The sequence below is a fragment of the Vulpes lagopus genome, chromosome 20, assembly GCF_018345385.1.
Source record: "Vulpes lagopus strain Blue_001 chromosome 20, ASM1834538v1, whole genome shotgun sequence".
Taxonomy (NCBI): domain Eukaryota; kingdom Metazoa; phylum Chordata; class Mammalia; order Carnivora; family Canidae; genus Vulpes; species Vulpes lagopus.
Genome location: NC_054843.1, coordinates 9652445 through 9663538, shown reverse-complemented (window position 1 = coordinate 9663538; position 11094 = coordinate 9652445). Strand labels below are relative to the sequence as shown.

General features: G+C 43.7%; 1 pseudogene; it reads right to left on the bottom strand.

The window, feature by feature from the left end:
* Positions 1–2586: 2586 nt before the first annotated feature.
* Positions 2587–2658, bottom strand: LOC121479610 (annotated as a pseudogene).
* Positions 2659–11094: the final 8436 nt, after the last annotated feature.

Below are 11094 nucleotides of genomic sequence, written 5' to 3'. Positions count from 1 at the left end.
CATCCTCAGGGGACTCATTTAGGGGAGGTAAGGACTAAGGTAATGAGGCAAGGGCAGTAATCTCTAAAAGCCTGGAGAGTAAACGTATGAGAATTCCCCAAAAGGCACATTTTAGGGGCTGTGTCCTTTCCTTTCTGCCCCTCATACAGGCTATCTTGGAGAGGAACAGTGATGGGAAAGAGCATGCACTCTCCAGCTAGCCTGTCTGGGCTGTCATCCCATCTCTGCCCCTTGCTGGCTGTGTGACTTCAGGCCATCTATTTAACCTCTCTGCACTTCTGTTTCCTCATCTGTAAAATGGGCAGTTACCCTATAGAGATAGTAAGGATTAAATGAGCCGCTATTTATAAAGCTGAGAGTTCTCTGTGATAATTACCTTTCTCGGCTTCCCCAAATAGAGACTCTTTTGTTTCCAACTTCCAAAATTAAGCCTCTCATGCAAGTGAAACTGGAAAAGAGCAAGAGAGAGAAGTAAGAGCCTCTCCTCTGCTGTTCTTTTCTTACCACTTCCAGATTCCAGGGACTGAGTGTAGGGGTCAATTATACGTGTTCTTCTCAGAGGGCACTGCAAAAAGAGGGCTGTGGCTGAGTGTTTTGTGGGCAAACTGCCTTTTGGGGCATAGTTGTCCCCCTCCGAGGGATATAAAAACACCCTGAAATTATGTAGGTCGGGTTTCCCACGTCCAGTCTGCCTTCCCATACCACCTTTGGACACTTGTCATAAAACATTTCGCTCCCAAAACAGTCTAAAAACTGCGGGCCAGAATAGGCATTTACAACAGCATAAACTGTGTCAACACAGTACAAGGGTATACAGTACGGGGCGTCTTATCAAAACGTTCACAGAGTACATCTCTATACCCAAAATATGGGAATGCCACTGAAGCCTCTATCGAGCATATGAAAAAAATAAAGGGAAAATAAAACAGCTGAGATTTATTTTTTAAAGGTCTGCTAAAGAATGAATGTGCGTACAGGAAGGTTTCTATTAAACGGTCTTTAGTATGCAGAGAGGTATTTACACATTGCACCAACTGCCTGACTAATGCACGCCAGAATAAGAAAAACTCTTTGTTTTGTTTTGTTTTTCCTCGCAAGCTTTTCTACTGGGATTCTTCTACTTCTCCTTACAAAGAGATGAGGCAAATTTGGTTGACCAGGTATACCCTAGACAGCCAGCGGTGTGTGGTGACTTTCCAGCTGATCCTGGCTTGGTTCAATTGGTCACCTAGAAAGTGGATATGACATTAGGGGACAGGCATGGCATAAAGAGGTAATTTAAGGGAGCAGCAGGTAACTTCTTTTCTTTTCTTTTCTTTTCTTTTCTTTTCTTTTCTTTTCTTTTCTTTTCTTTTCTTTTCTTTTCTTTTCTTTCTTTCTTTCTTTCTTTCTTTCTTTCTTTCTTTCTTTCTTTCTTTTTTCTTTCTTCCTTTTTTTTTTTTCCTTCTTATTTCCCGCTGAGATTCAACTAGCCTTCAGGACCACTCCGAAACATCAAGGGCTGTGTTGACAAATGATAGCTCTGGCAGCGAAGGAACAGATGACCCCAGGTACATCTCTCATCCCTGTGGCCTTGGGAAGGAAGTTTGGAATTGAACGGTTTTTAGGCTGCAACTAATAGGGACCATTAAAGTCACAGGCTGGTTTTCTCTTTGTGATTTACATTGCAATTCTCTGTAGGAGCTGAAGTCAACCTTCGAAGCCCACATGGCCTCGTTTTACAGGGGAGTTGAGAGCCACTGAATTTATGTCCTTGTTCGAGCCTCCACAACCAATTAGTGTCAGAGGCAAGCCTTGATCATGTAACTGCTGGTTCTTACTTCTGGGCTCCTTCCCCCACGCTGGGTGGGTCCCTTCCTGCAGAGACATCTGCTCAGAAGCATTCGTGCCTAAAGAGTGACATGACATTTTTCAGCATCTATTACACTACAAACTAGAGCCCACTGTCATCCTTCACTTCGTTCCAGCAAGTCTTCATTTCCTACTTCGCTTTAACTCAAACCTCATGTAACGTTTCCAAATGCCTGTCTCAATCCATACTGACCTTCAAGACCGCCAACCCCAAAGCGGGGGATATTTCACTTCCCAGCTGCTCTTGGGGAGAAGGACAAAAATGAATTCTCAGGTTCCTCTTCTCCTGGTCCATGTTTATAGCTGGAGATGCAAGCAGAATCTGGACAATACACTTCTGTGACCATCTTCCCTCCTCTCAGCTTTGCTGTCAACGGTTGATACAATTAGTTCCAAGAAACATGCCATGGTGGTTTTTACAAGTCCCCAAAGTTTTAGGGATTAGTCACTTATTTCTTGAGGGAGTGCCTTCAGCGGGCTAGCAGACAAGAAAGACAAAAAGACACTGGCATAGCTGAAAAGGAGTAAGGACGAAGAAGATGATGCTCTCTGATGCTGGCAGAGAGTTTTAAAAGTACTGTGTGCTCCAGGACTCTCAGGGGCTAATTCACAGGAAATAGAGAATTTCAGGTCCTGAGGAAGAGTTGGTCCAATATTCTGACTGGCTTCTGTGTAAATGAATGACTCTTTCTTTCTTTCTTTCTTTCTTTCTTTCTTTTTTTTTTTTTTTTACAGAAAACTATGGAGTGCTTCATGAATCTGCATGTCATCCTTGCTCAGGGGCCATGCTAATCTTCTCTGTATCTGAACGCCTGTTTCTTTTTCTTTCTTTTTTTTTTGGAAACAATTATTTGTTTATTTTTATGTCTCGCTCTTTCTTTAAAAAAAAAAAAATTAGCTTCCCTACCATAAGATAAGAAGTAGAAAAAATAAGATTAAGTTTAGGGGAAAAGTTAGATTATACACAAGGTCATAAGGTCACAAGGTCCTAGACTTCCACAGGAGATGGATCTGAGACTCCTTCTTAAACACGTTCTGCGCTGTTGACTGTCTTCCCATTAGCTGCCTGTCACCACATCAGTGCTTGTCATCCAAGAGCGACCTCTGTGAGCCAGACATTAACACAGTTGGGTCTGTGGTGCTTTAGTTTATATGAGTAAGAAAAAAGTGAATAAACATGTCAAGATTTCTACTGTGGAAAGGTTCTGAACCCACCCCAATATTCATCAACTTCTCCATTTAGAATTACTCATAAGTGGGGTGTCTATAGTTTCTTCATGTGGCTGTTCTTTTGGTTTTGCTTCTTCTTTGAACTCTTCCAATGGCCGAAGGCAGCCAAGAATCAATGATTCTTGTCACAATTCCTCCCCAGGGGGTGCCCAAAGAGTGACCCTGTGGGATGGCTGTGGCCAGATCCTCTGTGGTGTCCACACTATGTGTATTCTTGTCCTTAATTTCCTTTCTTAACACTCACCCAGATCTTTACTATGAAGAGAGGAAGGTGTGAATGTACTTACTGCCATTTAACTGTATGCTTAAATGCAGTCAAAATGGTAAATTTTATGCGGTGTATATTTTTCCACAATACAAAAGAAATAAATGATATTTTTTAGAACAACAACTAGAATTTTAGCCACAGCTAAGCAATAAGCTATACGATGAAAGGCAGTGGAGACAGAACTGTGGCAGGTGCAAATTTCTAAGCCCTCACTGGGTGTTTTACTTCCTAAACCAACCCTGGGTGGTCTTTCCTTATCTCTGCCCCTCAGTTGTTGAAGGAGCCTTCTGCTGATGCATCTCATGGAACTGAGGAGGTATCCAGCTGAAAAAGGATGCAGTCCGTGCCAAGGAATTCAATTGCTTCCTTGCCACTTGCTGCTATTTATGTGTGAAAATGACACAAATTTGTCCTGCTATCCAGGATTTTAAACAGAAACAAATAACTTTCATGCAAAAAAAAAAAATCTTGTTTTCTATGTGGTTTTCTCTTGGGAGCAAGATGTTGCTTTGCTTAAGTGGGATGAATTTTGCACTTCATTAAGCACCTTGATCTTTTCAACACATGAGGCTTGAATGCAATAACATAATCTTAGATCATCAAGATTAATGATTACAATAAAACCGTGGGCATAAATCTTCGGAAGACTGTGAAAACCGACCAGCTGCAGATGCGGAAGGCTGATTTCTAAAATTTCAGGAAGATTTATTTCTATTGATGGTTATCTTATGTTTTGGTTTTTGTTTGCTTGTTTGATTTTTTTAGACTTATCAAACTTTTAGTCCTAGAGTTGATGGGGTCTTCAAGGGGTAATTTGACCCCTGGCTTAATGTTCAACCCAAATCCTCCTGGTGTGGTTTATGTTCAGCCATGACATCTCTATGGGAATCCTGACAGTACAAGTCAGGAGTGCTAGTTACACATGACTTGGCATTCTCCAAGATTCCCTAGAGGACAAAATGGGTGCCCTGAATTTAGGACAGAGCGATCAAGACAATTCCAAATGCTGGAAGCTGCTCAGTCCATCTCTCTGATCCATATTGATCCAGGCAAGAAAATGTCTCCTTGGCCTATGCACACCAGCAAGAGTGAGGAATTCAGACCTTCAGACTTCCAGAGACAACAGACCAGTGCACTGAAGTGAAGCCGCGTCTATATGTGTATTGGCTGAGGATTTCCAAACTCCTCTTAAAACTGTGGGTCAAGACATCAAGGTTCCTTAACAAGGATGAAAAGAGAGACTTGGAAGAAACTGATGCTTTTTAGGTCCTGTTGCATAGGGCAGTGGCTTGTGGTTCTACCAGGAGTTGAGTCAGATTGTTCTGGAACATTTTGTGGCTGCATACATACAAGATGTGAACTGTACAACTATCTCACCCTCTTCTTTGAAGATGCTTCCATGTGAAAAAACTCAGAAGCGATTTATGCTTTATGGGTACCAATGTTTTCATCCTCATGATATCAAGCACTGAGCAGTCTGCTTGATAAAATCCAAATGATTATCTGATTTTTGTATTTTTTATTTCCTTGCACTGGAAACTAAGCATGAGACTGAGTGCCTGACTGGCAACGACATGGGGGACAGGCTTCAATGTGGGAAGAGCCCATGCCAACCCGACAGTTCCCGGAGTCTAATTTCCTGGGTGAACATTTGTATTATCTTTTTTCAAGCTCCTCTCATCCAAGGGGGTACAGTTGTTTGTGGCTCTGGCCAACTTTAGAAGCCTGGTGCCAAGAAGAGTTGGGGGCAGCAGTAGATCAGGGTACAAAGAGATATTGGCCTTTCTCCTAGGGGAGGTAGATGAGCCATGCATAGGTCACCCACATCTGCTTTAGACAGTAATTTCACAGATCTTTTTCCAAATGCAGTGGCTTAAGGTAAGCTAATTTCTCACATACCTGCCACAGAGGAAATACATATTCAAAGACATATTATCCCCAAACTGGACAGAAGTGAGTAAGGTATGCAGAAATAACAGTTACCCTAGTAAAAACAGTAGCCAGGAACCACCCAGTTTGACTCTAGACCAAAAAAAAAAAAAAATCTTTTAGAAAAAGTTAGCTCCTATGATTCCTCATCTGTTTGGCTTGCGGTTGGTTATGGGAATGTTCTCGATTGTTTCTACCATGTCTGCATGGATCCAAGGGGCTGCTGGCACCCATGAAATATCTGGAAGTAGATGAGATAAGTTTGTAATATTCAAAATGGTCTTACTAAAGGCTCTGAGGCAGGGAACATCACAAATGAAGGAAATGTGAATGCCAAGACTGGGCAAGTGGCAGGCCCAGTCCCTTTGCATGGGATCCAGCAGGACTGCAGATTGCCTGGCATTTCTCCCCCAGGCTCATGGTCCACCTACTACATCTTTACACTGCAACCCAGGAGAGGGATTCACCCCAGACGAGTTGCCATCCCAAGAAAGAGAGATGGCCTGGGGGAAGCTCTGCCTCTTACTCACAGGGAAGCAAGCTTACCTTTGTAAGCATCAAGGAGAAAATCATAATTTTGTACAACCACCTGCAAACCCAGACAAGCCATATGTACCAGACAGATAAGGCTGACCCATTATCTTAGCGGCAGAGAGATGTCTTGATTCTCTTATTTTTTTTTTTTCATTGCTTTTAAATTTTCCCTCAACAGGTAAGGTTTTCTCCTTCTAGAACTCCTATTATTTGTGTTATATCTTCCACTCTATCATTTAGGAAGCGGAGCTTTGGAAGCCTTCCTGGGTGGTGGTGGTGGCAGTGAGGAAATGAGGACAGATAGGAGGGGTTCGCAGAGATAGGACCTGTAGCTCCTAGGTACCAATAGGAGTCAGTTGATCAGCTCTGCCAGTTTGTCCTAGACTGGTGGGTTTCCCAGGACACAGGGTCCTCCCAGGTAGGACTGCCACAGGATGGGGAGTCAGGCCTTCCCCACTCACGCCTGGGCAGCACCCAACCAAACTCCATTCACACCCCACCCCTGTCTCTCCAGGGAACACCCTGAAGCCCATCTCCATGTTTTCATTTTCTTCTACCAGTGAATTAATTTCTTTCCATTAATGTTTTAATCTTGCATGGACAATTCGTTTATTCTGAGTTGTAGTTGCCCGGCATTTGCTTGAAATAGCGTATTATAAGCTCTCTGAAGTCAGAGGCCATCCTTATGTGCCTCATATACTTAGGCGGCCTCCCTCCCAACCGACAACTTCCACCTTCAAAGTTACATGTCTAGAAGGGGTGCAGTTTCCATGTGAGATGGTCTGGAGAAGGAAGTCTCCCGTCTCCTGAAAAGGTGAAGGCTTCACCGTCCACAGGAAGACAGAGTGAAACCCTGTCAACAGCCACTTAGCTCTCCAGCCTCTATCCACCTTCTCCCTTCTCAGTCTCTCCTGTCCATTTCCAGACTTGCTCTTTTCTCTTGTGAATGACTCAGAGCCTTTCCCAGCCAAGCTTTGTTTTTTTTTCTAATCCTCTTCTACATCACAGCTCTGGAATACTTCACAAAGGCTCCAGATTCCAGAAGGCCAAACTTCTAAATTCTATGCATATGTATTGTATTTTGGGAGGTAGAGTATGCAGAGTGGCTTAAGGGTAGGGATCTGTGAACATATTTGCCTTCATCATCATAAAACAAGTATTATAAGTAATAGATGCTTGCTAAATATTTATTGCACTGGATTATTTCTCAATCATGTGGATGGGTGGCTCTGGGAAGGAATTAGTTGTGGGTCTGATGCTTTCTTACAATAATGGCCCCTGGCCCAGGAAAGGACCCTCTGCCCCCCTTGAGGCTCACAGTGACCTAGGGAATGGAAAAAAGGCCCTGCTCCCTTAGCAAGAGAAGTGAATTCTGGTAGAGGGAGGCATTCCAGAAGGGATGTTTGTGTAGGGATGTGCGGTTGTGCTTCTGTGAGTGTGTTGCTGTGAGCAGGTGCCAATCTTGGTCATACAGGGTCAATGTGGTAAAAATCAAGAGCATGGATTTGGGTCTTGGGTGCCTGCAATGTCACACTAGCCCTGAGGCAAACTGTTCTTGACTGTCTCATGCTACCATTTTCTCTCATCTGTCCTTTATAGAGTTCTCGGAAACCCTAGATATCCCAACACACATAAAACACTTAGCACAGTGCCTGGCATATAGTAAATACTCAATAAACATCAGCTATTACATTATAGGCTTGACCCTGACTACAGATGAGAGTCTTCTAAGGCACAATAAATCCTCAGGAGAGGGGACCACAAGGAGCTGAGAGTGGGCTGGCATGAGTTTTTGGAACTGCCTTAATATATTTGAAATTTATCCTGAAATCCAATGTGCTGAGGTCCCCTGATAAAAACAGAGAGAGAAAAAAAAAAAGTGGAAGCATATGGTGGTCTGTGTCTTAAAGAAGAATGACTTCAGTTATAGAAACAGGCTGTTGGAGAAATATGTCTTTTCAGCCCCGTCAGTCACAAACCTTTTCCAAATGTTGACATTACGCATGATATTAATATACTATAAAGGATCCGTGTAAAACTGGAAAAGCACAAACACACCATGAAAAGCCAGAGTCATGCTAAGGCCCCTAATGGATTAGCAGCAAAGATTCACAGCTAGCTCTGAGTATGAGGGCTTGCAGTGGGTTGGGTCAGGAGGCTTATGACATAACTAGTCACCATCTGAGGATGTGGCTGAGTCTAGATTGTTCTAAGTTAAAGGAAACATTTCTCATCCACATTCTTATTAAGGTTTTATTTTCTTTTACTCGATTATCAAGGATTTTTTTTACCTTTTGCATCCCATATAGGTTTTGAGGGGGTAGTAAATTTCCACTTAGGATAAAGCTCCCCCCCCCCATTTTTTATCCCCCAAGTTTGGAGGAGTTATTCAGGCAGAGAACAACCTTTGAAGTGAAGAGAAACTGTGCTATCAAGCCAGAATATGAAATAAAATCAGAAAGGGGCCCCTAATGCATTATGGAATACAGCGCAGAATCTGGCCGAAGGTGATGCTAATTTCTGCTCTTGTCAATGAAAAACAGACGTCAGGACAACTTGCTCAATATTCGTCTGAATCCTCAGGACTCTGAGTTGCCACATGGCGATCTGAGAGAGCTCGTGGGCCTGGCGGGCGAGGGGGGAGCTTCGTGAAGGGGCAAAGGCTGGCTCCTTTATTTTCTTTGGCATGGCTTATGGAAAAGTCAGAGAAAATGAATTTCAAATGATGGGTCAAAACTCAAGATTTGAAACACATTTCTTCTATCCTGTAGGTCTCACGCATCCGTGGACGTGGTTTCAGTAACTTTAACTCCGCTTCCAGTGGCAGGTATGGGGTTCCTGGAGTTCTATTCAAAGAAACATTTTCTTTTCAGGCATTTACCATGCAATGAATCTTTTTGAATTCTGCAAAGTCGTGGGGAAAAAGTTCAGATTGGCTGCAAATGATTATCCTCATTTCCCACCCCACCCCCCGCCCCATTTCTTTTCTCTTTTATAATTGTTCCTTTTGCCTGTGGCACATTTTGCGTAAAAAATGTGCATGGGACAAAAGATCCATATTAAGGCAGCAGCTGGGATACGGGTGTCACTCAGGAAACTTCCCCCCTTCACTCTGTAATGCTTGTCTACATTGTAAAAATACTTTGAGAGCTCAATGAATGTTTGCGTGCTAAATGAAAACATAGAAATAATGTCTAATGTCTACATTTTGGTCATAAAATCTAAGAAATTAGACAGATGCATGAATGCCCTTATGGGAAGAAGAGAGGCGACTGCTTTATAAAGACCCTGGACTTTTCCTCCAGAAAGGAAGGAGGGTGATGCTAGAAGCAGAAGGAAGAATGTCCCTTTTTTTTTTTTTTTCCTGAAGGAGCAGCCCCTGCTACTCCTTCTGATTAACTGGCTTATGCAGGCAGCTTCTGAGGAAGGTCACATAAAAAGAGCTGAATATCCCCACCACCCCCATCATCAACCTGAACCAGGGGATGTTTGTCCTCCAGCTAGAGTATTGCTGAAGAGAACGGCAGACCCTGGCCTTGGTTCTGCTCGCTGCACCCCACCCCACCCCACCCCACCCCGCTTCTGGGTTGCTGGCTCCTCTGCCTCTCCAATGCCCCAGTCCCACTATCTTTTGTCTACTCCCTTTGACCTGGGTTTCCTTACTCCTCCTAGGTCCAGGTCCATCTTGTTCTGAAACTCAGTAGCCGCAGCAAACACAGCAGAGTAGTCATTGCAAGCACCCAGCTGCACAAAGACACCCACCAGCAAGAAGGCTAGGGGTAGGATTTGTTCCAAAAACACTATGGAGCCTGCAGGAAGGTGGAGTGACCCTATCTCTTCCCATCCTGGGGGTCTACTTGGAGGAAAACTTCCTCCCAGAGTTAGGGATGCAGAGATGTTTCCCTGGGGTGAGTTTTTATGGGGAAAAAAATGGAAGTCTGTGTCTAATTTAGGATCTAGTAAAGAATTTGAGCTTGCCCAGAGAGGGGTCTGGTCTTTGCCCTTGGTTTCTGGGAGGTAATCACTAAGCCCTTGGGATATCCTGCCTAATGAGAGTGTCTTTGTTCGTCTTGGGGCTTTGCACCAGCCAGATAATAACGGTGTGATTTAGGGTGGGGACTGTGAGCCACACCAACATGCTTCAGGATGGGGGCTTTGAGTTCCATGATCAGTTCTGCCTCTTGAGGTGATGGAAACTGCAATCAACCACTCAGCTATGTCCATGTGATTAAACCCCAGGAAAGACTCTGGACCCCAGGGCTCTGATGAGATTTCTTGGTTGACATGATCTCTGCATACTGCCGCAACTAGTACTGGGAGGATAATGCTGTACTGATTGCACGGACAACCGGAAGCTCTGTGTCTGGTACACCTCTCCTGGAACCATGCCCTATGCTCCTCTTCCCGTGGCTAAATTTACTCTGTATTCTTTCCCTATAATAAACCACAACTATGAATGTAATAGTTTTCAGTGAGTTCTGTTCCAGGGACTTATGGACACTGAGGGTGCTTTCAGAACCCCTTATCTTGTCATTGGAGTTAGAAGTGAAGGAGGTCTTATAGACACTGACTATAAAGTTTGCAGGAGGTAGAGGGGGGGGTCTCACCCAGGGTATTTTTCCTGAAGTGAGGCCTGACGCTCTGACTTGAGGAATATTCCAGGATTTGTGCTAATGATCTTTTCTGTCTCATTTCTCCACTTCCTGGCAGAGCCACTTGCTCTTCTGGCCTCTCAGCTGCACATGATCCACTTATATTATTTTCATCTGAATACTTACACTCAAACTAGCAATTGCTTCCTATGATCAGCTGCTAAAATTTTTTAAATGATCCTATTAAGACTTACATATGCAGGTGAAAGGAAAATTTTCTACTCTTTGACGATTTAGAAAGCCTCCATTTCCTGACTTGACACAATGTACAGGTTCTCTGGGAATGGCGAAAGGTCAACCAAAGAACACATGGTAGGGTCTCAATAAATGTTCATTCCCACCCATATCAGTGTGCTGGGGCTCCTATAAGAAAACCTCACAAACTGGCTTGCTCAAAACAATAGTAATTCATGGTCTTTTAGCTCTAGGGGTCAGAAGCTTGAAATCAAAGAGTCAGCGGGGCCATCCCCACTCTGAAAACTGTAGGGAAATCCCTCCTTGCTGCTTCCTAGCTTCGGGTGGGTTGCTGGAAATCTTGGATGTTCCTTGACCTGTAGATGCCTTTACCCAGTCTTCACGGCCTTCCCTCTTTGTCTGTTCGCTTGAAGTTCTTTTTATAAGGATACCAGC